Source organism: Natrix helvetica (genome assembly GCF_964273705.1).
Source record: "Natrix helvetica genome assembly, chromosome: 4".
Taxonomy (NCBI): domain Eukaryota; kingdom Metazoa; phylum Chordata; class Lepidosauria; order Squamata; family Natricidae; genus Natrix; species Natrix helvetica.
Genome location: NC_138550.1, coordinates 14,806,609 through 14,830,578, shown reverse-complemented (window position 1 = coordinate 14,830,578; position 23,970 = coordinate 14,806,609).

Sequence of the window (23,970 nt, the reverse complement as noted above, 5' to 3'; positions counted from 1 at the left end):
CTGGCTCATATTTAAATGGTTGTCCACTAGGACTCCAAGATCCCTTTCACAGTTACTACTACTGAGTAAGGTATCACCTATACTGTACCTGTGCATTCCGTTTTTGTTGCCTAAATGTAGAACCTTACTCTTTTCACCATTGAATTTCATTTTATTAGATAGTGCCCAATGTTCAAGTTTGTCAAGATCCTTCTGTATCTTAAGCCTATCTTCTGGAGTGTTGGCTATTCCTGCCAGCTTGGTATCATCTGCAAATTTGATGAGTTCCCCATTTATTCCCTCATCCAAATCATTGATGAAGATGTTGAAGAGTACTGGGCCTAAAACAGAGCCTTGGGGTACTCCACTGCATACTTCCCTCCATGTAGATGCAGTTCCATTGAGAACTACACGTTGAGTGCGGTTGGTCAGCCAGTTACCAATCCATCTGGTGGTGATGCTGTCTAACCCACATTCTTCTACTTTATCTAGTAGTAGGTTATGGTCTACCTTATCAAAAGCCTTACTGAAGTCCAAGTAAACTATATCAACGGCATTCCTCTGGTCCACTAATTTTGTCACATTATCAAAGAATGCAATAAGATTAGTCTGGCATGATCTGTTTTTGACAAATCCATGTTGGCTTTTGGCTATTACTTTGTTTGCTTCTAGGTGTTCGCAAATTCGTTGCTTGATTATTTTTTCCAGAATCTTTCCTGGTATTGAGGTTAGGCTGATAGGTCTGTAGTTTCCTGGATCTAATTTTTTCCCTTTTTTGAAGATGGGAACCACATCAGCTCTTTTCCAGTCCTCTGGTAGTTCCCCGGTGTTCCAGGATCTCTGAAAGATATAATTCAGTGGTTCTGAGATCTCGTCTGCCAGTTCCTTCAGAACTCTGGGGTGTAATCCATCCGGTCCTGGTGATTTGAACTCATCTAGGGTAGACAGATGCTCACTTACCATTTTCTTCCCTATTTCAATTTGTGTTCCTAATTTTGTGGTGCTGCTTTTGATAGGTTGGACTGTTTTATCCCTTTGTGTAAAGACAGATGCAAAACATGAGTTAAATAGTTCTGCTTTCTCCCTGTTGCTTGTCACCTTCTTGCCACTTTCTCCTAGCAATGGACCAATTGTTTCCTTAACTTTTTTCTTGTTTTTAACATGTTGGAAGAAGCTTTTTTTGTTAATTTTTACTTTTGTGGCAAGCCTTTCTTCATTGTGAGCCTTAGCTTTCCTCACTTCATCTTTACAGGCTCGGGCTATTTGCTGATATTCTGCCTTAGTTATGTCCCCCTCCTTCCACTTTTTATACTTACTTTTTTTGTCTTTCAGTTTGTCAGATAGTTGTTTATGCAGCCATGCTGGTTTCTTTTGGGAGCTGTTGTTTTTCTTCTTCATTGGTATTGTGTTAGACTGGGCTTTTCTAATCTCATTTTTCAAAATTTCCCAAGCTTCTTGAGTTGTTTTCCCCTCGAGGATTCTCATCCATGGAATTTTTCCCAAGCTCTCTCTAAGTTTATTGAAATTAGCTTTCTTAAAGTCCAAGACTCTAGTTTGACTTTGTTCTACTACTTGTGTTTGGATAATGTTGAATTCCAATATTGCATGGTCACTTGCCCCCAGGGTTCCTATGGCTTCAACACCTTCTATCATTTCCTCTCTGTTAGTGAGAATTAAGTCCAGTATGGCTGATCCCCTTGTTTCCTTCTCTACTTTTTGGAAAACAAAGTTGTCTGCTAGGTTTGTTAGGAACCTGTTGGATCTTCCACTTGGTGCAGAGTTTGTTTCCCAGTTGATGTCAGGGTAGTTAAAATCTCCCATTACTATTGTGGTATGCTTCCTACATACCTTAGTTAGCTGACTAGCAAAAAGTTCATCTTCTTCCTCTGCTTGGTTGGGTGGCCTGTAGTATAGACCTATGGCAATGTCATTTCCCCCACAACCTTTAATATTGACCCAAATGCATTCAAGATAGTTCTCATTATTGTTGTGCTCTATTTCTGTAGAGACATAGTTATTTCTTATATATAGTGCAACTCCACCTCCTCTTTTATTTGGTCTATTTCTTTTAAATAATTTAAATCCTTCTAGCTGTATGTTCCATTTGTCAGTTTCATCCCACCAAGTTTCTGTAATGGCAATAATATCATATCTGCCCTCTTTTACTTGAATTTCTAATTCTCCCTGTTTATTCCTCATACTCTGTGCATTGGTATATAGACATTTGAGTCCATTTTGATTGCCCTTGTGTTTACTGTCTACATAACCTGTATTATGCCTGACTGCCCCTATTTTCTTGCCACTTGTGTGATTCATGCACATGGTATGACAATCACTATTACATGCTTGGTTTTGCTTGACAGCAGGAGTGATAATCTTACCCACACACACATCTATGTTACATGCATTTATAACCCTATGAATTTTAGTTTGCTGGGGACAGAGATGTTCTGTATCTATTAATTCTCTGTCCCCGCTCTTCAGTTTAAATGATTCCATGGGAAGCAGTAGAGATATTGAATAAAAATACTAAACAAAATGTTTTTAACACTGCAAAATAAAGTCCCTTCCTTACGGTTTCAAGAGATGACAAAATCAATAAGGGAACCTTAAAGAAAGCTCATAAATATATTTAAACTCATAAAATGGTGAACGTCTGTGTTTAACATGTTATTTATTCTGCAATAAACTTTTAACGGGTATCTATTTGCTTGAGAAAAGAAATAAATGCTTTTTAATAGAGCAGCAAAGGATAAAGTGTGCAAGACCTTAAAGTAAGACTGAATATAGATTTACTCTCTGAGGTAGTGCTATGGAGCAAAACGTACGAGGCGTTTAACTGAGCTGCGCATATCTGCAGCGATCTGTCTCAACAAGGTGCTTTGGATCAATGAGGCATATCTCTTCTACAGGTGGGCTGATCCAAGTCAATCAGATACATTGCTTGCACAAAAGGCATTTCTGTGCATGTGCAGAGTGGCTGCATTGCTATTTCATTATCCAGCTGTACCCCAACCAAACATTGAGATGACCAATATTACGTCTAACTATATTTAATATGGATGTATTGCTATTATCCTTCTCATCTTTTCTACTACCTTCTTTTACTGGTATCATTATTATGATTATTATTACTATGTTGTTTGCATGTACACTGAGAGCTGAATCAAAGACAATTCCAGCAATCATTGGAGACTGGTGCAGTGGAGTGGAGTGGAGAATGGAGTGGAGTGGAGAGGAATTAAGTGGAATGGAGTGTAGTATAGTGTAGTGTAGTGTAGTGGAGTGGAGTAGAGTAGATAGAGTAGAGTAGATATAGTATAGTATAGTATAGTATAGTATAGTAGAGTAGAGTAGAGTAGAGTAGAGTAGAGTAGAGTAGAGTATACTTTAATCATACATGACCAAATAAAGCACTCTACTCTACGCTACTCTACTCTACTCAACTCGACTCTACTCGACTTGACTCTATTCCAATGGTTGTTGGAATTGAATATATCTAGTTTAATGAAAAGAAGGACTAAGGAGGACATGATAGCAGTGTTCCGATATCTCAGGGGTTGCCTCAAAGAATAGGGAGTCAAGCTATTCTCCAAAACACATGAAGGCAGGACAAGAAGCAATGGATGCAAATTAAACAAGGAGAGAAGCAAACTAGAATTAAGGAGACATTTCCCTGACTGCTGAAACAATTAATCAGTGGACTGACTTGACTCCAGAAGTTGTGGGTGCTCCAACACTGGAAGTTTTAAAGAACAGGTAGAGCAACGATTTGTCTGAAGTGGTGTAGGGTTTCCTGCCTGAGCAAGGGATTAGACTAGAAGACCTCCAAGGTCCCGTCCAACTCTGTCATTCCATTCCACTCTCCACTCCACTCCAGTCTTTTTCATTCCATCCCAGCTCATCCCAAAGGTCTTTTTTTTAAAGCGGGAACAGTTGCTTCTTAAAAAAGCATCTTTGGGACAACCATGATCCGGGTGACTGAGAATTTCCATAGACATCCCATTCCTGCTGTCTCTTCTCTTTTTTTGCTCTCTTTTATCAGTTCATAGACCATAAGCAACGGAGAGCTCAGATCAGTTCTCCAGACTGTATACAATGCCTTCCAATGACAGGACCATATTCTGCAATCCTATACATATTATATTTAAGAATACAGGTAGTCCTCAACTTACAACCACTTGTTTAATGACTTTTTAAAATTACAACAGCACTGAAAAAAAAATGACTGATGATCAGTTTTTGCACTTAGAACCATTGCAGTATCCCCATGGTCATGCGATCAAAATTTGGGTGCTTGGCAACTGCCCTGCTGCCCTGCATTTATGACAGCTGCAGTGCCCTGGGGTCATGAGATCACCCTTTGTAACCTTCCCAGCCATCTTTCCACAAGCAAAGTCAACGGGGGAAGCCAGATTCACTTAACGACTGCAAGATTAACATAAAATCTGCAGTGATTCACTTAACATTCCTGGCAAGAAAGGTTGTAAAAGAGGGCAAAACTCACATAACAACTGCCTCTCTTAGCAACAGAAATTTTGGGCTCAATTTTGATAAAGGTAAAAGTAAATGTTCCCCTCGCACATACGTGCTAGTTGTTCCCGACCCATCTCCGTTTCAAAGCCAAAGAGCCAGCACTGTCCGAAGACGTCTCTGTGGCCATGTGGCCGGCATGACTAAACGCTGAAGGCGCACGGAATGTTGTTACCTTCCCACCAAAGGTGGTTCCTATTTTTTTACTTGCATTATTATGTGCTTTCGAACTGCTAGGTTGGGACAAGTAACTGGAGCTCATTCCATTACACGGCGCTAGGGATTCGAACCGCCGACCTTCTGATCAACAAGCTCATTGTCTTAGCCACTGAGCCACCTGATAGAAAGTCAAAATTGTGTAGTTTTTACTGAATGCGGTTAGGCTAGCTTCTGTGATAACTTTGGGATCCATTGTAATTTTCATAAATAATAGCAGATGCTTAACGCTACTTATTCATAATTAAAATTATTAATAGCAAATAACCAGTTGGAGTGAGCTACAAATGGATGGCAAGCTGGCTCCAATTTTAGTGAAAGGTGATTCAAGCGTAAACCATGCTTGTGATTCTGATCTAGGATAATTCACATATAAGTGGGCCTATATGTTTCCTGGAAAGTTTTGAAGTCAGTGGAAACAATTAGTCAGGCTAATTATGTTTGGCTTATAAACCTCTTCTGAGCTGATCTAACTAATTATAGAACAATGCATTAAAATCAAATTCATACGCACCACCAACCCAGTGTATAATGTTAGCTTTGGTTGTTTACCATTGTAAGTCCACCAGGAGTTTGTTCTCCTAATTACCCTCTGCATTATAGGAGACCTCATAATTACTAGCTGGCTGTTCCTTCGTAATGTTTAATGCATGCAATCTCTTAATATATGCAACTGCGATGATGATTTAGTCACCTTTCATGGAGCAATAGGGAGCCTTTTCGGGATTAAAGATGTGAAATCTCAACATGATGCCCTGTCCAGCCAGAAAGGTTCTTGGTCAATAACTATAGTGTTCTTGAAATAGTATGCAAGTAATTGAATGTGTTCTTGAAATAGTAGGCAAGTAATGAGTTGGGAGTTTTCAGTAGCATTTGGTGGTGCTTTGATTCAACCTATTTAAAGTTGCAGTTATTCAATGTCAGTTCTTATGTGGTTAGCACTGTTCATGATCAATGTTGATGATAGCTAGATTGATTATGTACCATTAAGTCAGTGTCAATCCTTCTTTCTCTTTCTCTTTCTCTTTCTCTTTCTCTTTCTCTTTCTCTTCTCTTCTCTTCTCTTCTCTTCTCTTCTCATCTAAATCAATCTGTAAAGTAAAGGTAAAGGTTCCCCTTGCATATATGTGCTAGTCGTTCCCAACTCTAGGGGGTGGTGCTCATTTCCATTTCAAAGCTAAAGAGCCAGCGCTGCCCGAAGATGTCTCCGTAGTCATGTAACCGCCATGACTAAATGCCAAAGGCACACACGGAACACTGTTACTTTCCCACCAAAAGTGGCTCCTATTTTTCTACTTGCATTTTTACATGCTTTCGAACTGCTCGGTTGGCAGAAGCTGGGACAAGTAATGGGAGCTCACTCTGTTACATGGTGCTAGGGATTCAAACCACCGAACTGCTGACCTTACTGATTGACAACTTCAGCGTCTTGGCCACTGAGCCACTGTGTCCCTACTTATGATAGTTGATCCTAAAAGGCAGATCCTAAAAGCTAGTCACCACTGCCATAGCCCCACTGTCAGTTTTTAAGAATGATTTATGTATTTATTGTCATTAGTCTGGTTTTTTTTTTCTTAATTTTATTTCAGTTTGAGGCAATTCAGCTCTGGGATGACTCTTATTTAATCTTTGTCACGATTCCCTTTTTCTTCTCATTTTGCTCTCCACATTCATCACTAGAATGTTCAGATCCTTGCATGATCAGCTACCAGAGCAATGTTGCCAGCAAAGCTTAGGTTATTGATTTTGTTCCTCAGGCTCGTCTACTTCTAATTCAGGTTCCCTCGATAGACACAAAGCCTACATCTTGAATAAATAGCATTTATTGTACCCTGTGGTGGGATAATTATTATTTGTGTTTTTTAAAAATTATGACATTTCCGTTCAGGAAGACATGCTCTGAATAGGCTTAATTTTCTCCCATTTCACTACTTAACATGTAATCAATCTGGAACAGGGGCGGTGGTGGGTTCCGTTGGAACGGGCCTGGCATTGCCCACATGGACTGGTGCGGTGCGCGTATGCATCGTACCTGCCAGCGACACTTCTGCAAACCTCTGCGGCGCTCCAGCTGCTCAGCGGAGTGTTATGCAGGTGCTGTAAACGCCATGAAAGTGTGCGGAAGCACCAAAGGCTTTAAAGGACAGGTAAGGAGCTTGGGCAGGCAGGTGGGCCCTTCGGAGCACCTTACCGGAACGGTACCCAGTGCTCCGGGCAGGCTCCGGTATGCCTGTACCTGGGTGTACCGCCTGCAACCCACCACTGAACAGGGGTGACAAACTCAAGGCCCAAGGGCTGGATGCAGCCAGTGATGTGGTTGGACTGGCCCATGGAGCTGTCCTGGAAAAGGTAAGGTGGCTGGGAGGCCCACTTCACTTTGGCCTGATCGGCCCAGTGCAAAGAAAAAAACATGCCAGCAGTTTGGGGAATGGCGTCAACCTGGACACACCCACCCCAGTCGCCACTTCCCCCGAGGTTAACTACAACCCTGATGCGGCCCTCAATGAAATTGATTTAGACACCCCTGATCTAGAAGATGTTTCCCTCACTCAAAATTAGGCTTTTCAGCCTGTAAAGATACTAACCTGTAGCCAGAAAGTATGCAGAGAAGAGCAGCAAAGATGCTTAGGGAACTGGAGGCTGAAACATATGAAGAATGTTTGACAAACTTGAACATTGGGCACTATCTAATAAAATGAAATTCAATGGTGAAAAGAGTAAGGTTCTACATTTAGGCAACAAAAACGGAATGCACAGGTACAGTATAGGTGGTACCTTACTCAGTAGTAGTAACTGTGAGAAGGACCTTGGAATCCTAGTGGACAACCATTTAAATGTGAGCCAGCCGTGTGCAGCAGCAGCCAAAAAAGCCAACACAGTACTAGGCTGCATAAACAGAGGGATAGAATCAAGATCACGTGAAGTGTTAATACCACTTTATAATGCCTTGGTAAGGCCACACTTGGAATACTGCATTCAGTTTTGGTCATCACGATTTAGAAAAGATGTGGAGACTCTAGAAAGAGTGCAGAGAAGAGCAACAAGGAGGATTAGGGGACTGGAGACTAAAACATATGAAGAACGGTTGCAGGAACTGGGTATGTTTAGATTAAGAGAAAGAAGGACTAGGGGAGACATGATAGCAGTGTTCCAATATCTCAGGGGCTGCCACAAAGAAGAGGGAGTCAAACTATTCTCCAAGGCACCTGAGGGTAGAACAAGAAGCAATGGGTGGAAACTAATCAAGGAGAGAAGCAACTTAGAACTGAGGAGAAATCTCCTGACAGTTAGAACAATTAATCAGTGGAACAGTTTGCCTCCAGAAGTTGTGAATGCCCCAACATTGGAAGTCTTTAAGAAGATGTTGGATAGCCATCTGTCTGAAACGGTATAGGGTTTCCTGCCTAGGCAGGGGGTTTCCTGCCTAGGCAGGGGGTTTGACTAGAAGACCTCCAAGGTCCCTTCCAACTCTACTATTGTATTGTATTGTATTGTAAGAACAGTTGCAGGAACTGGGTATGTCTAGTTTAATGAAAAGAAGTCTAGGGGTGACATGGTAGCAGTCTTCCAATATCTTAGGGGCTTCCACAAAGAAAAGGGGGTCAACCTATTCTCCAAAGCACCTGAAGGCAGAGCAAGAAATCATGGATGGAAACTAATCAAGGAAAGAAGCAACCTAGAACTAAGGAGAAAGTTCCCGACGAAACAATTTAATCAATGGAAGAGTTTGTCTTCAGAAGTTGTGGGTGCGCCAACATTTGGAGGTTTTTAAGAAAGAGATTGGACAGCCGTTTGTCTGAAATGAGCAGGGGTTGGACTAGAAGACCTCCAAGGCCCCATTTTTATTTCTTATTGTTTTCAGATCAAAGAAACAGCGTTGCGTAAGGATTGCCAACATTCTGACTGAAAAATGCAGCCACTCTTGGAGGTGCAATGTATTGAAATGAAATGGAAACGTCCTCATTCAGAGTTCAGTCTTTGACAAGTGAGGGGGGCTAACGGTAGAAACTGTGGGATCCTAAAATAAATAATAAACAGCTCAATAAACATCTGGGGCTTTAAGGATTTCCCTGCAGCTGCTACCTAAGCAACCTTGCAGACTCTGAAGATCTTTTTGTCTCTGAATCTGTAGCGTTGTAACTTCTGTTCGTGGTTCTTGCTGCCACGCATGAAGTTTCTATAACCATCACTGGGTTGTTGATTGATTTCACACTTGGCCAATAAAGAGTTTTATACATTCTACCTATGCTGTAATTGTTTTCAAAATGGACTTACCTATTAAACACTTGCTTTTGAAATAGTGGAAGAGGTGAATCAACTAATGCCCATTAGTCAAAGAAGAACCAATTTACTGATAACCTCAAAACTGGGTGGGTGCATAGCAGAGGTGGGTTCCAACCAGTTCGGCCCAGTTTGGCCAAATATGTAGCAACTTGGCCTGCAACGCCCCCAAACTGTTTCTTTCGCCGCCGCCGTAGGCACCGCCATCTTGCTTTTGGATTCTGTGCATGCGCAGAAGCATTTTTACTACTGCACATGCACGCGTAGCATGCATCAAGCATGCATACACATGCAATGCATGCACACGCGCAACGCACCCCTGAGCGAAGCGGCAGTAGCAGCAGCCGGGACCCTGGTGCATACAGTAGATGCTTGTTGCAGAGGTGGGTTCCTACAGGTTCGGACCGATTTGGCCAAATAGGTAGTAACTTGGCCTGCCACGCCCTTGAACTGGTTATCTCGGTGCCACCGTAGGCACCGCCATCTTGCTTTTGGATTCTGCGCATGTGCAGAAGCATTGTTTTAGTACTGCACATGTGCACATAATGCCCATCAAGTGTGCTTGCAGTGCGTCCCTGAGCAAACCGGAAGTAGCAGCAGCCTCACCCCTGGCTTGTTGGTATGTTGTATGCCAATATTAAATGTTTGTGTAATCAAGGTCAGAGGAAAGAAGGAAGGAGGGAAGTGTAGAAAGTTAGCACCCACCCCTCTCCTAGAAGAATGAAATATTTTAGGAAATATAAAAAAGGTACAGTATTATATTTCCCTGGATAACAAATTGAGAAACATGCTCTTGGAGACAGAAGCTCTGCATCAGCTCCCTGCCCCCAGCAAATATTTTGGTGCCAGCTTATCTACAAGACAAAAAGACCTTCAGTTCCAGGATGGTGGGGTTATCCTTCAGGGCAAAGCCATTCAGCCACAGTAGGAATTGCCCTTCACTGCATCACCCAGCAAGATTCAACCAAGCCTGAGACACAGACAGCCTACTAAGTTAGCTATGACCCCTGCATAGCCCCCTGGGAGTCTGACAACCAATAGAATGCATTTCTTGCATAGGAACAGGAAGCTCAAGGGCAAGGCCCATGAGAGGATATAAATATCTCTCTCACCCATGTGTTCAGCTGCACCAGGACCATGTGCTTAATGGTTCTGCTCCATTAAACCATCTTTCCAATCAGGCTGTTTCTAGTTTCTTTCTCCCCACTTGGAACTGAACCCAGATTTCTTCCAATAGAATGAATGAATGAATGAATGAATGAATGAAGGAAGGAAGGAAGGAAGGAAGGAAGGAAGAGAAAGAGAGAGATAATCCAGAGTTGGGATTTTCTAATTACTAGGATTAGTTTCTATTTACCTGCAGCCCTTCTCTTCCTGGTTTTCGTGTTAATGGCACCAATTAAAGGGTGTAAACATGATTTATCGGTCTTTGTAACTTTCCAGATCACTAAAGATGCAACAGGAAGATGTGCCTTCTGCAATCTAAAGACAATTTAAACTAAAGCAGTTCTTTCCAATTCAGGTATTTAATTAAAGACTTTTAAAGTTTAATTAAAAAGTCAAATCATTAGTCTAATTCTGGAGAGAGGTTTTTTTTATTTCATAGCACAAAGCAAGGAAAGGCTTACATATTTACGATAACCAGATTTTACAGTTTTCTTGTTCCACTCTTTGCTGGCTGGGGATTTCTGGGAGTTGAAGTCCACATATTTTAAGGGTGTCAGACGCGCGGCTTCACGTTGTTACGTGATGTATCACAACTTCCGCTCTCCATTGCTAAATGGTATGGGCGTTGCCAGTGTGTGACACATCCAGCCCACTCTGACACACCCTGACACCACTTTTGAAAAGTGTCAGAAATGCCTGGGAACAGGAAACTTTGAGTTTCTGCATTAGATCACTGCAAAATGCACCAAATTGCTTCTGTGTGTACATGGTTATTGTGTCCTGCCAGTGGCCCACAACACTGGCAGCAGATTCGGACAGTGAGGAGGTTGGGGAGGAACATGGGCCAGTCCTGGAGTCTGGGGAAGGCTCTGATGAGGGCTCTGTGTTGGAGACAGAGAGGGAGCCAGAGCCATATGCCAGTTATCAGCTGCCTTCAGAGTCAGACATCAGTGAGGCAGATGAACAGCTGGAGCCTGTTCCCAGTGTGCGCATGCACAGAGTTGCCAGATGAAGGGAACAGCTAAAGAACAGGGGTCGACTTGGGAGTAAGGCCACAGGTGGATGATGAATGGTCCCTCCCAGAGGAAATGAAGGAGGAGCAAAAGGGGAGTGGAGTTTGCAGGAGACAATTAGTTCACTTAATTGGTTCATGACTCTCTGATACTCCTTGCTCTTTTGCAGATATCGGCCTGGCAGCTCTCCAAGCCAGATAAGGTCTGTATCTGTAAATCTTCCCTTGAAAGACTTTGTTGGATATGAATGAGCAGAATTCACAGTAAATTAATAAAGGGTTTTTTTCAGGACAAGCAAGAGCTTCATGCTGTTGGAAAGCCTAGGCCAGAACAATGATTCGAATCCTTATGCTTCTATAAATTGAACTATTTTTTGTTCCTCTCTTAACTTGGCACCCTGTCTTGGCTTCCCTCCATATTTCCAATAATGCTGGTAGGGAAGATAGGGCAGAAGAAGGAACAAAAAACAAAAAAATAGAGATGAAGGTGAAATGAGGAAGTCCCAAAATTTTTACCTGATTATGTCATAAGTGTAAAGATGCCCAAAAGCAGCAGCAGACAGAAGAAGAAAGAGGAAATGGATACACAAAGGGATACAAGATATAAGAAGTAGATGAATGATTTCAATATTCCATCAGCTTTTGGGGTTTGAGGTGCGGTCACAGGGCTGCTGTTCTTAATAATGTTTTAATACTTTTGCTTTCAACTTATGTATCTGATTTACAGGTAGTCCTCAACTTATGACCACAACTGAGCCCCAAATTTATGTTGCTAAATGAGAAATCGGTTAAGCGCATTTTGTCCCAGGCAATTGATGGACAAGAGATCTGGAAGGGGCTTTCCTTAAGATCTTGAGAGTAGTTCAGCTCAAAAAGTGAAATATTGTGTTGTAACATTTGTGGTGGAACACTTGGCCAGTGTGGGTGGTTTTCAACAAACTTGTTTTTCTAATTTGCCATCATTTCCTCTGCTGGTAAGGATATCCAGGAAGGGTAATGTTTGATTGTTTTCTCCTTCCCTTGTGACTTATTTCTTTGGAGATGCTGTTGATTGTTTCTTGTGTCTCCTCGAGTTGTTCCTTTTTTATTCTGACAAAAGATGTCATCTACATACTGTATCCAGACTTTTGGTTGTTATGTGTGGGAATGTTATGGTGTCTGCTATGAGTCCTGAAAATGGTGATCCCATGGGTGCGCCTCTCATTTGTTCGTATATTTGTCCACAAAACTTAAAGTAAGTTGTGAGTCAGAGGATGATGAAATCCATTATTCTACGTCAGGGGTGTCAAACTCATGATGGCTTGTTGTCGTCACATGACGTATCACAACTTTTCCCCCCTTTGCTAAACCGGGATGGGCGTGGCCCAGGTGGGATTCTACTGGATGAACCGGTAGCTCTGACGATCAGCTGGGAGCAAACCGGTTCACTCTGATGATCAAATGAGCCCGCCTGCCCGACCCTGCGCTTTGCTGACCTTTATCTTTATCTTCTCAGTTGAGTTGCGTAGCAGAGCGGATTGCCGTTCGTCACCTGTTTTCCTCCCCAGCAGTAATGCAGAAGGTACCATATTTTTCGGAGTATAAGATGCACCATTTTCCCTCAAAAAAGAGGCCGAAAATCTAGGTGTGCCTTATACACTGAATACAACCTTTTTTGCCTCCTGAAACCCCGCCCCCTTCACCAAAATGGCCACGCACAGGCTTTAGGAGCCTTGCAGAGTGCTCCTGGGGGCTGGGGAGGGCAGAAATGAGCAAAAAACAGGCCCATTTTCACAAAAAATGGGCCATTTTGGGGAGGTCTGCAGTGTGCAAAAACTTATTTTTTTATTTGCCTCTTCAAAGCCTTGGTGCGTCTTATACTCCGGTGCTTCTTATACTCCGAAAAATACGGTAATTTTTCTCTAAACAGCACACATGCACGATCACCGAACTGGTTGTTAAACTGGTAGGATCCCACCACTGGCATGGCCAGTGCATGATGCCACAAGTTTGACACCCTTGTTCCAGATGGACAAAATATAGCAGAATGACAATGATAAGCAGAAAAGTAGACTCCAGAGGTCACTGCCAAAGAAAACTATGCAAACTTAAGCTTGTGTTAACATCCAACTAACCGTTGAAAGCAACAATTTCTTATTAAGATATTTTTATTTCATGAACTTTTTTACTGATACATACCAATGCTTTTGTCATAAATGTGTTCTTTTAATCTGCATTTTATAGTTATCTTGACTGTTTGGGGTTGAATGATAAGATATACATTTAATAACTAAGTAAACAATGGGGTGGACCGGAGTAGAAAAGATGGAGGACAAAGATAGAAAAGTTTATTTTAAACTCTGTGGGGGGTGGCAATAAAACAGAGTTAATAATAATAATAGAAATAAAAAAGTAATGCGCATTTGATGTAATTTTGCTATTTTTAATTTTAAAATGTAATTTAATTCTTTCTAATTGAAAATAATGCAAGAAGCAATTTGAAATGAGCTTGAAGAAAAATTAAATACTGATTATCTAGTTATTAGCATGTATACATTTGAAGAAGGGGATTCATTTTGCTTGAAAGTAGTCTGCTTTGAAAATGTATTTAATTCCACAGCTTTAAAATTAGCTTAGAAACTCGTGCTATCTTCATCCTGGAAGTTGAGTAATAATTTAATAGAATATTTTATTTTTTTCCTTCCTTCCTTCCTTCCTTCCTTCCTTCCTTCCTTCCTTCCTTCCTTCCTACCTACCTACCTACCTACCTACCTACCTACCTACCTACCTATCTACCTCTGGGAATTTCTGCTCTAAGCTATGTAAGTTTGTAAACTATTAGACTATTTATTTAATAAAAGATATTTTTTAAATTTTCAAAACAAACACATCCTTCTTTACATACTGTAGAAAGTGTATCAGTTGGTTACAAAAAGGCTTATGTGCATTTCTTCCACAGTCAACAAACATAATTCATATTAACTCAAATATTTTAACTCAAATATTTATACATGTTACCATCATCATACCTCCATTTTCATTTGACTATTATTGTTTAAACGTCCTTCATCATAAAATATACCAAGGTGTAATACATGACCACATGCTGGCATTTCATTTACTATTTCTAAAATCCTCCAATAACACTGAATCCTTATGTCCTATTCTAGCTAAACATCCATAATATTTAATAACAAAGTTTTCGAATCCTTCTTTCCAAATCACTGTTTACAATTTACATCCCATTTCCTTATATTGTACCCATACATATATATATACGCTATTATCTTTATCCCTCCTTTATTTAACTGTATCCTGTATCATATCATTTCCCCCCCTAATAATCAAGACTTAACTGTTAGACTATTTTGAGGTATTTCTACAAGAAGTCTTCTACTTTAAAGTCCACCTTATTTACTTTATACATATTAATGTACAATAAAAATACCATATGGGTACCATAAGAGCTATATGGTTTCCTATAAAATAATATGATTTAATATCAACATTTTATCCAGCTCCCATGTACCATTCCCAGTAAATGGGAGCCTAACTTACCTTGCTTAGATTAATACCTGGATTACCAAATAAAACCAAAGCTACAAACTAATTTAATTAGTTGAATTTATTGGATTTTTGGTGTCATCCAATTCAAAGCAACTCTGGGTCAAATAAAATTCTCAGGACTCATAGCAAAGACTATAATGCATTATCTAGAAATGGTAGCATTCCCACATATACAACCAACAGTATGGAATCACTGTGTAGATGACACCTTTCTGATAATAAAAAAAGATCAACTAGTAGAGGCACACGAAACAATCAACCACATCTTCAAAGAAATAAAAGTCACAAGGTAAGGAGAGAAGAATCACACATTACCCTTCCTGGATGTCCTTACCAGGAGAGAAAATGTCAGCAAATTAGAAACACAAGTTTGTTGAAAACCACTCACACTGGCCAAATATTTTACTACTAAAGCTACAACACAACCCGCCGCAAGAGGAACGATGTAAGAGCATTATTCAGACAAGTACTAATGCACTGCTATAACAGCTATAACTAATGCCCTGAACAACAGAAAAAGGAATCAGAACTTCCATATACCATCCTCCAACAAAATGGATACCCAGATAAGTCTATCAACGGATCTAACCACTCAATTCACCGCAGTTTAAGCTGCGAAAAGGATAACATTGCTATACTTCAAAAATACATCAGAAACAACCAACAGACAAAGCATCACTATAGTAAACAAACCAACTTGAAAAATCTTATGTAAACCAAAAGACCCAATAGCCAAAGAATTAAAAACAGGAGTAAACTACTACCTACAGTGTAACGACTATAACAGCCACTGTGCAGGACAGACAGATGACTAGGAGAGCACATCCAGAAAAACCAATTAGCAGTCGAAAGATGAAAATGTATTAATCTCACAACACAATGAACAGATTGACTACTGTTTAAAGTGAGAAACTGTGAGCATCCTATCTAAGTTAAAAATGCTGGGGAATTCCTGGAAGTCTGGCATTCAGACAAACCATTCATCAGTAGACACATAGAGATAAATCACATGTACCCGCCATTCAAAGAGGCAATTAAAAAAGCTAAAATGAAAACAAAAGGACCAGGGCACATCCTCTCCACAACCAACACCCAGATAAACTGGGATTAACGCCAGACAAATAATCGAACAGGAAACAATTCCTAATCAAGGAACTACCAAGGAGAAATCTATACTCCAACCAACACTGGCAGTGCAAGCTACAGCATTAACACTGGTGGCGTTATCTACTCTGGTAATAAAACATCTGCAAGCAAATAACCAAGCTCAGAGAATACCAAGGACTCCACTTAGCCTTCTAGAAGCAGCTGTATTACACACTTTTTAGCAGCACCTAAATTTATTAGCAATCAGAACAGAGCTCTTAATAGGAAATACGGAACAAATAAGGGGACACCAAACTAGTATTCATTTTAGGAGGCTTTAGAGTACCAGAACAGACCTGTTATGTTTGCCAAACGTTTAATTTTTTAAATGGCATTTTATGGCTTCTTGTTCTTCTGACAAACATAAATATAGTATTGAACTATTTGGTTTAATTAAATCTTATTTTTTTCCCCAGAATTCCGTAATCTTCCCAAACTCTCTAGGAGAGAAATGGTTTTAGAACACGTGATAAGAACATCAGCAACAGCTGGCATTTTTTTGTTCATGAAGTTGAAGTAAACTTTATTTTTTTATAAGCTTGCCATATGCAAGTGTTTCTTTCTTTTTTCTTTTTCAATTTTATTAACAAACATGTAAAATATACACACACAAAACTTAGACGAACAACACATTTACACAATGCAATACAAACAGGAGCTTCCTGTTCTTTCTAATAGCAATTATCAATCGATACCGCTCATCTTATATTATTTCCCCTTCTATTGTATTTCATTTGGATTTCACCATTCATAACTCTCTTGTTTTACTCATAACTATTATTTTTGAGTTTTGTTATATTCCTTCATTGATTCTTGTTTCTTTCCTCCATCCACCTATACCATTTATCCCATATCTGATAGAATTCTGATTCTTCTTTTCCCTGAATTTCTTTAGTTAATTTGTCCATTTCAGCACAGTCCATAATCTTTCTTATTATTTCATCTTCGCTTGGAGTTAGTTTGTTTTTCCATTTCTGGGCAAAAGCAATCCTTGCCGCCGTAATTATATGTAGTATTAAATACTGGATTTCTTTTTTGTATTTCACAGACATTATTCCTAATTAAAAAAATTCAGGTTTCCATTCTATTTTAGCCCCCGTTATTGCCTCCAGCCAATTTTTGATTTTTTCCAAAAATGTTTAGCCTCCTCACAGGTCCACCATAAATGATAATATATTCCGTGTATCGATTTGCATTTCCAACATTTTGGGGAGGTATTTGTTGAGATTTTAGCTAACCTTGTTGGTGCCAGGTGCCACCTATAAAACATTTTGTACTGGTTTTCCTTGTATGCCACTGATAATGTCATTTTTAAGTTTGTTCCAGAAAATTTTTCCCATTTGTCTAATTCAATGCAAGTGTTTCATCTGGTTATACTATTTATTTTATTTAGTTTGTCAAACATGTACAAGATAACAGGTATAAGTATAAACATGGACATGAATACGGAATTGAGTACAAATGAATGGGGAGAGTAGGACAGCGATGGTAGGCATGCTGGTGCACTTATGTATGCCCCCTTTATGGACCTCTTAGGAATGGGGTGGGGTCCAGGGTAGACAGTTTAAGGTTGAAGCTGTGGGGGTTTGAGGATGTAACAACGGAGTCAGGTAGAGCATTCCAGGCGTTGACCACTCTGTTGCCGAAGTCGTCTTTTTTGCAATTGTGTTTGGAGTGGTTTACCTTGAGTTTGTATTGATTGTTTGTCCGTGTATTATTGCGGTTGAAGCCGAAGTAGTCGTTGACAGGTAGGACGTTGAAGCAGACAATTTTGTGTACTATGCTTAGGTCGGGCCACAACAGGCGGTGTAGATCCAGGTTGTCCAAGCCCAAAATTTTGAGTCTGCTGGCATAAGAGATTCTATTGTGAGCAGAGGAATGGAGGACTCTTCCCATGAAATAACTCTGGACCCGCTTAATAGAGCAATGCCTACGTAGGTGAATTACTTCTCTGATAACAGTCATGGAGCAGTTGCCAGAACTCAACTAAGAACACAAAACAACATCATTGAAAGCCATACCATAAAGCTATACACATTCAAATCACATGTGAACAATCTCCTTTACACATGTGATACCCAATAGCAGACAACCATCTGGATTGGCCATCTGTTCTTCCACATCAAAACACTGACTCCCAATTTGGCCTCCATGCAAAGACTGTAAATTTGTAAATGCAATTCATCCCCAAGCATCTCAAGAGCGGTGCTGGAATTAGCCTTTTGACATGATGGTTGGACAGAGTCCAACACACTAGCAGAAGTCTCTTGAGATAGACAATCGTACCACTCGGATGGCTACATCAGAGAAATAGCCCATAGGGGTACCTCAATAAAGTCTCTGAGCCATATGCTCCTTTGGTATTCTCTTGACAAGGGCTCTTGGCTGATCCTCTACCCCAGTCTGAAAAAAATATTCAGGAGGAGAGCGTAGCTTTCATGTCTTCCTCCTTGTGTCTGGTGAGAAATCAAGCGTGTTTCCCCAAGTTTCCCAGCTTTGTACTTTTTTGGTCCATTTTATAATTGAAGATTTTATCTTTCATCTGCTTACTTGTATTTTAGACCAGTGCTGATAACCCAGCATTTCCTGGGTATTTATTGATAGGGGGGAAATATCTAGACCAAATGTAATTTCTAATGTTGGATTTTTTCCCCTTATGAGAGGGAGCCCCCTTGTGGAGTACTGTGAAGCCATTACCATGGCAACTCCACTGCGCTGCACAGTAGAAGCCATTTTACGGCAGTACAGTAGAAGCCATTGTAAGGCACAGCATGTTGTACCTTAACAGAACACATACCCTGAGGGGTGTTAGGGGTGTCTTACCCCCCACAGTATTTGTGTCCGAGAGTAAGTCATCTGTGTACCAAGTTTGGTTGAAATTACTTGAGGCGTTCCAGAGTTATGCTGGAACATAGTTGTTCCACTGGTTAATTGTTCTAACTGTCAGGAAATTCCTCCTCAGTTCTTAGTTGCTTCTCTCCTTGAATAGCTTCCATCCATTGCTTCTTGTTCTACCCTCAGGTGCTTTGGAGAATAGCTTGACTACCTCTTTGTGGCAAGCCCTGAGATATTGGAACACTGCTATCATGTCTCCCCTAGTCCTTCTTTTAATTAAACTAGACATACCCAGTTCCTGGAACCGTTCTTCATATGTTTTAGCCTCCAGTCCCCTAATCATCTTTTTTGCTCTTCTCTGCACTCTTTCTACAATATCAACATTTTTTTGGTTAATCTTTAAGGAAGATTAACAGTTTTCACCCCTCTTGCTAAGGCTGTCAAAGTCAAATTTTGATTGTTTTGCCAGGGGCTCTGAAGATGCAGAAGTAGATTGAATGAGGGAAAAGTCAACTGTCTTGCGTGAATCGGCTTTTACATAAAAAAACAACAACCCTATACTATTTGAGGCAGATGGGATGATCCAGCAACATGCACTGAAATGCGGTGGTTTGCAAGACTGCAATTTCATTTTTTCAAAATGAAAATAATGAATATTCTCATTGGATTGTTTTAAAATATGAAAAAGTAAATCAGCATCATGGAATCTACCGCATGAGATAAAGATAAAGGTTCCCCTCGCACATATGTGCTAGTCATTCTCAACTCTAGGGGGCGGTGCTCATCTCTGTTTCAAAGCCGATGAGCCAGCCCTGTCTGAATACCTCTCCGTGGTCATGTGGCCAGCATGGCTAACTGCCGTAGGTGCACAGAATACTGTTACCTTCCCACCAAAGGTGGTCCCTATTTTTCTACTTCTATTTTTAACATGCTTTCAAACTGCTAGGTTGCAGAAGCTGGGACAAGTAATGGGAGCTCACTCCGTTACGCGGTGCTGGGGATTTGAACCACTGAACTTCCAACCTTTCTGATCGACAAGCTCTGCGTCTTAGTCACTAAGCCACCGCGTCCCACCACATCTATAGCGTTACGACGTGCATTTTTGCTTCCTATTGTACCTGCCTTTTCTCCGTATTCAACTACATCAACAGAGGGATAGCATCAGGATCACGAGAATAGATGAATGGTGTGTATATGCTACTCTATTTATTTTTATTACATTTTTAGGCCTCCCATCTCCTCTACATGGTGACTCTACACTTGAGTTTGTATCGATTGTCCGTGTATTATTGTGGTAGAAGCTGAAGTAGTTGTTGACAGGTAGGGCATTGTAGCAGTTAACTTAAGTTAACTTAACTTAAACTTAACTTAACCTTAACATAAAGAGGTATGTAGAATAATTAAGGTTTACTTCATGTCTGCCATTCTGAAAAATAATTTTGTTGTTATGGTGTGTATATGTATATATAATTTGTTTAGAGCTGAGTAGACAAAACCTAAGCTGCAAGAAGTCAAGCTAATTTCTCTTCTCCCTATTAAGTTTTTGATTTATGTTTTGTTTGCAATCAGCTGCTGATGCCGCTTGAAAATTTGCAGCACAGCCATCCTACAGATAATTTTGCTAATATATTCTGTAAACGTGCAAATTCACTTCTTTTTTTCTTAATCTGCATAAAAGCAGGGACTTGGAAACATATCCAGCAGAAAAAATATAGCTAGTGCATTTCTGAAAAATGCTAAGCCAGTGGTTAAAAGCATTGGCTTTTGGGAGGTCTTATACTGAGATGAGAACCAACATACCTTTTCTAAGTCTCGGCTTCTGAAGGAAGGACCTGGATCATTGCCTCTAGTATTTGAGTAGACCTATATGTTAGTTCTGGAAATGGTAACCTTCTGAGAATTGAGTACCAAAAAATTAACATTTGAACAGGACAGGCCTATCAGCCCTGAACTGCAAAAATCAAGATAATTACTAGATGGCAGCAAAGAACATGGTTCACATATTTTCCTTTGCTGCCATCTAGTGGTCATCCAAATTATTTTTTTTACATAATTCTAATCCCCATTCTATAAATCTTAGTCATTGCTTATTTTGGGTCTTTCCTTTTTGGTTCCAACCATCGATAAAATTTGTCCCAGATCTTATAATATTCTGATTCGTCTTTATTCTTCAACTCCCAACTCAATTTATCCATTTCAGCACAAGTCAGAATTTTCCTAATTTCTTTCTCTTCTTTGGGAATTTCTCTGTTTTTCCAGTTTTGGGCAAAGACCATTCTTGCTGCCATAATAATATGTATTGTTAGGTAAATTACCTCCTTGTTATATTTATTGATTATGATTCCCCAAAGAAATAGTTCTGGTGTAAATTCTATTTCCTCTTTGATGATCTCTATCAGCCACTTTTGAATTTTCTGCCAATATTCTTTTGTTTTTTGGCACAACCACCACATATGGTAGTACATGCCTGATTCACGATCACATTTCCAACAATTTGGTGCTAAATTTCTAAACATTTTGGCTATCCTCGTGGGTGGGAGATGCCACTTATAAAACATTTTATATAAGTTTTCTTTATACGGTATTGACAATGTTGTTTTCCTATTCCTTTCCCATAGTTCTTGAATTTTAGGCATTTCTTAAGTTGCTCTTTAGTGTACTAAAAGGGAGTCCCCAAATGGCTTATATAGGACCAATTTAAACAAGAATAATTTCTCACCATTGATTTACAATGTAAACATGGGTGTTTACCTTTGCTGGGGCTTTGCAGGAGTTCAAGAGACCCTCTAGCTAAGCTTCTGTGCAGTTCGGAGAACCCCCAAATCCCGCTCCTGGCTGACTCCACCCACCCTGCCCCTCCCAGGAGTCCCCACGCAGCCCATTTTGGATGCAGGTAAGTGCAGGGCGTGCACAGAGGGTCAGGGAGGGCAAAAACCGGCCTCCCGGAAGTTTGGGAAGGCCAGAAAAGTTTCTGGACTCCAGAGTGCTTCCGGAGCTTGGGGAGGCCGTCTTCGGCCTCCCGGAGGCTTGACGAAAACTTCCGAAGCCCAGGGAAGACAAACCATCCCACCGTGATGCAGGAGGCCAACTAGGCCACGCCCACCATGGCCACACCCAGCCAGCACCCAGGCAGAGAACCCTTTGTTAAAATTTTTGAAGCCCACCCTTGAATGTAAAAGTCACAATATAAGAGAAAGAGTCAAAATAAGCAAATTCAGGCAACAAACTGTGAAGATTTCTTGGCTGTGTTCTTATGACATATTGAGCCTCTGATCAGCAATTTGATTTTTGGCGTCGTGTGTTGTCCAAAATCCAATCCAGATAGTGGATAATGGTTTGCATTGTATGAACTTATAAAACCAGTTCATTGGGTAACTAGAATGCATTTTATACAAACATAGCCAGGGTATCCTTCGGTAATCAAGGAGAGGAAGCCAAAACGAAGCTGGTCATTAAGCAGAATGGCCTTGTTGTTCATTTTAACACAACTGTAGCTTAATTAAATCCTCTTCATGCTTCACTAGGAAAGCTCTCTGCAATTAAAAAATTAGCAACAGGTGGATTGGATTGGTCCTTGTTTGGGGCTTGTAAGAATTATTCACTAGTTGTTGTACTGCAACATGAGTCATGTACATGAAACGGCTTTCAAATGACATCTAACTGTAGAAAGTTAGCGCCCACCCCTCTCCTAGGAGGATATTTTAGGAAATATTAAAAGGGCAGAATATTTCCCCTAAAAGGGAGGCAGAAACTCAGCTCCCCACCTTTGCCAATGGGCCATTAAGACCCTATTCTATGTAACAAAGATCTACCTTTTTCAGGCAGAGCCATAGTAGGAATTGCCCAAAGCCCTTTCATTACATCATCACCCAGCAAGAGTCAACCAAGCCTGGGACTCAAAGACAACCTACAAAGTCACCCCTGCATGGTCTGACAACCAATCAGATTACAAGCTCAAATTCAAAACACAACAGAGGGTGTAAATCAGAGGTGGAATTCATCAGGTTCTGGCCAGTTCTGCAGAAGCAGTAGCGGAAAGTTTGAGTAGTTCGGAGAACCAGGAAATACCACCTCTGACTGGCCCTCCCCAGGGGCGGGTTGCTGCCGGCGTTACTGCTGGTTCGCTCTGCGGGTGCTTTGCATGCGTACTGCTCGTTTTGCGTATTGCTTCCGCATGCACAGTTGCCTATAAATTCTGAAAGCACAGAACATTGTAAAATGATTTTTTAAAAATGCCCCCAATGGCTTGGGTGACCGGGGAACCAGTTCAGGGGCCATGTGGTCCTGTCCACCATTAAACCATCTTTCCAAGCAGCCTCCATGTTTCCAGTGTCTTTTTCCCCACTTGGAGCTGAACCCAGAAGGACATTTCTTCCAACACAGGTATCCAATCTCTTCTTAAAATGTTCCAGTAATGGAGCACCCCACAACTTCTGAAGATAAGCTCTTCCTTCTTACTGTTAGGAAATGTCTCCTTATTTCTAGGTTGCTTCTCTCTTGGATTAGTTTCCATCCATTGTTTCTTGTTCTGCCTTCTGGTGTTTTTTTTTAAATACTAGTGCTGTTTATTCCTACTTCTAAGTAGAAAAAGTAGTGTTGAAGCATTAAAAAGAATCCTGCTGGATGAGAGCAGAGATTGAGTATCCTGCTTTCCAAATGTCTTATCAAAAACTACAAGGAAGATACAAGCAGGTCAATCATAGTTTGTCGTTTCCATCTCCTTCACACATAAGACTTACTATACCTCTACTGGAGTTCAGCATTTGCTTCCTTTGGAATCTTCAAAATTAAATTTAAGCAAATTCAAATATCCGCAGGTATTCAAATGAGATATTGTGGATTAGTTCCTAATAAGAAACAGCTTTCGTGTTGGCATTTGAAGAGCTAATCAAATATTTACTTCGCTGAATTTCTGCTTATATACCTTTCTGTTTTCCAAAGCAAGCAGCTGTAGAGTGGAAAGGAGGGGGCCAGAAACCTTCTCAGTTTAATAAAATAAAGCAATACTCATTAATTTTGTAGATAAAACATGACTTGTGTTTATCTGTGTTTGTTTTTACTGCAGCAGGATTCGCAAGTAATCCCGAACCTACCTTTTTATGATTTGCATTGAAAGCTTCTCAAAACAAGTCTATTTGATATGCAGATGACTTCATTGTTTGATTATGTATATGTAGTTCGGTTAGGAGACAAATGTCTGTCACCCTAAGCTTGATGTATTTGAGTCAGCCCTTTTGTCCCAACATTATTTGCAT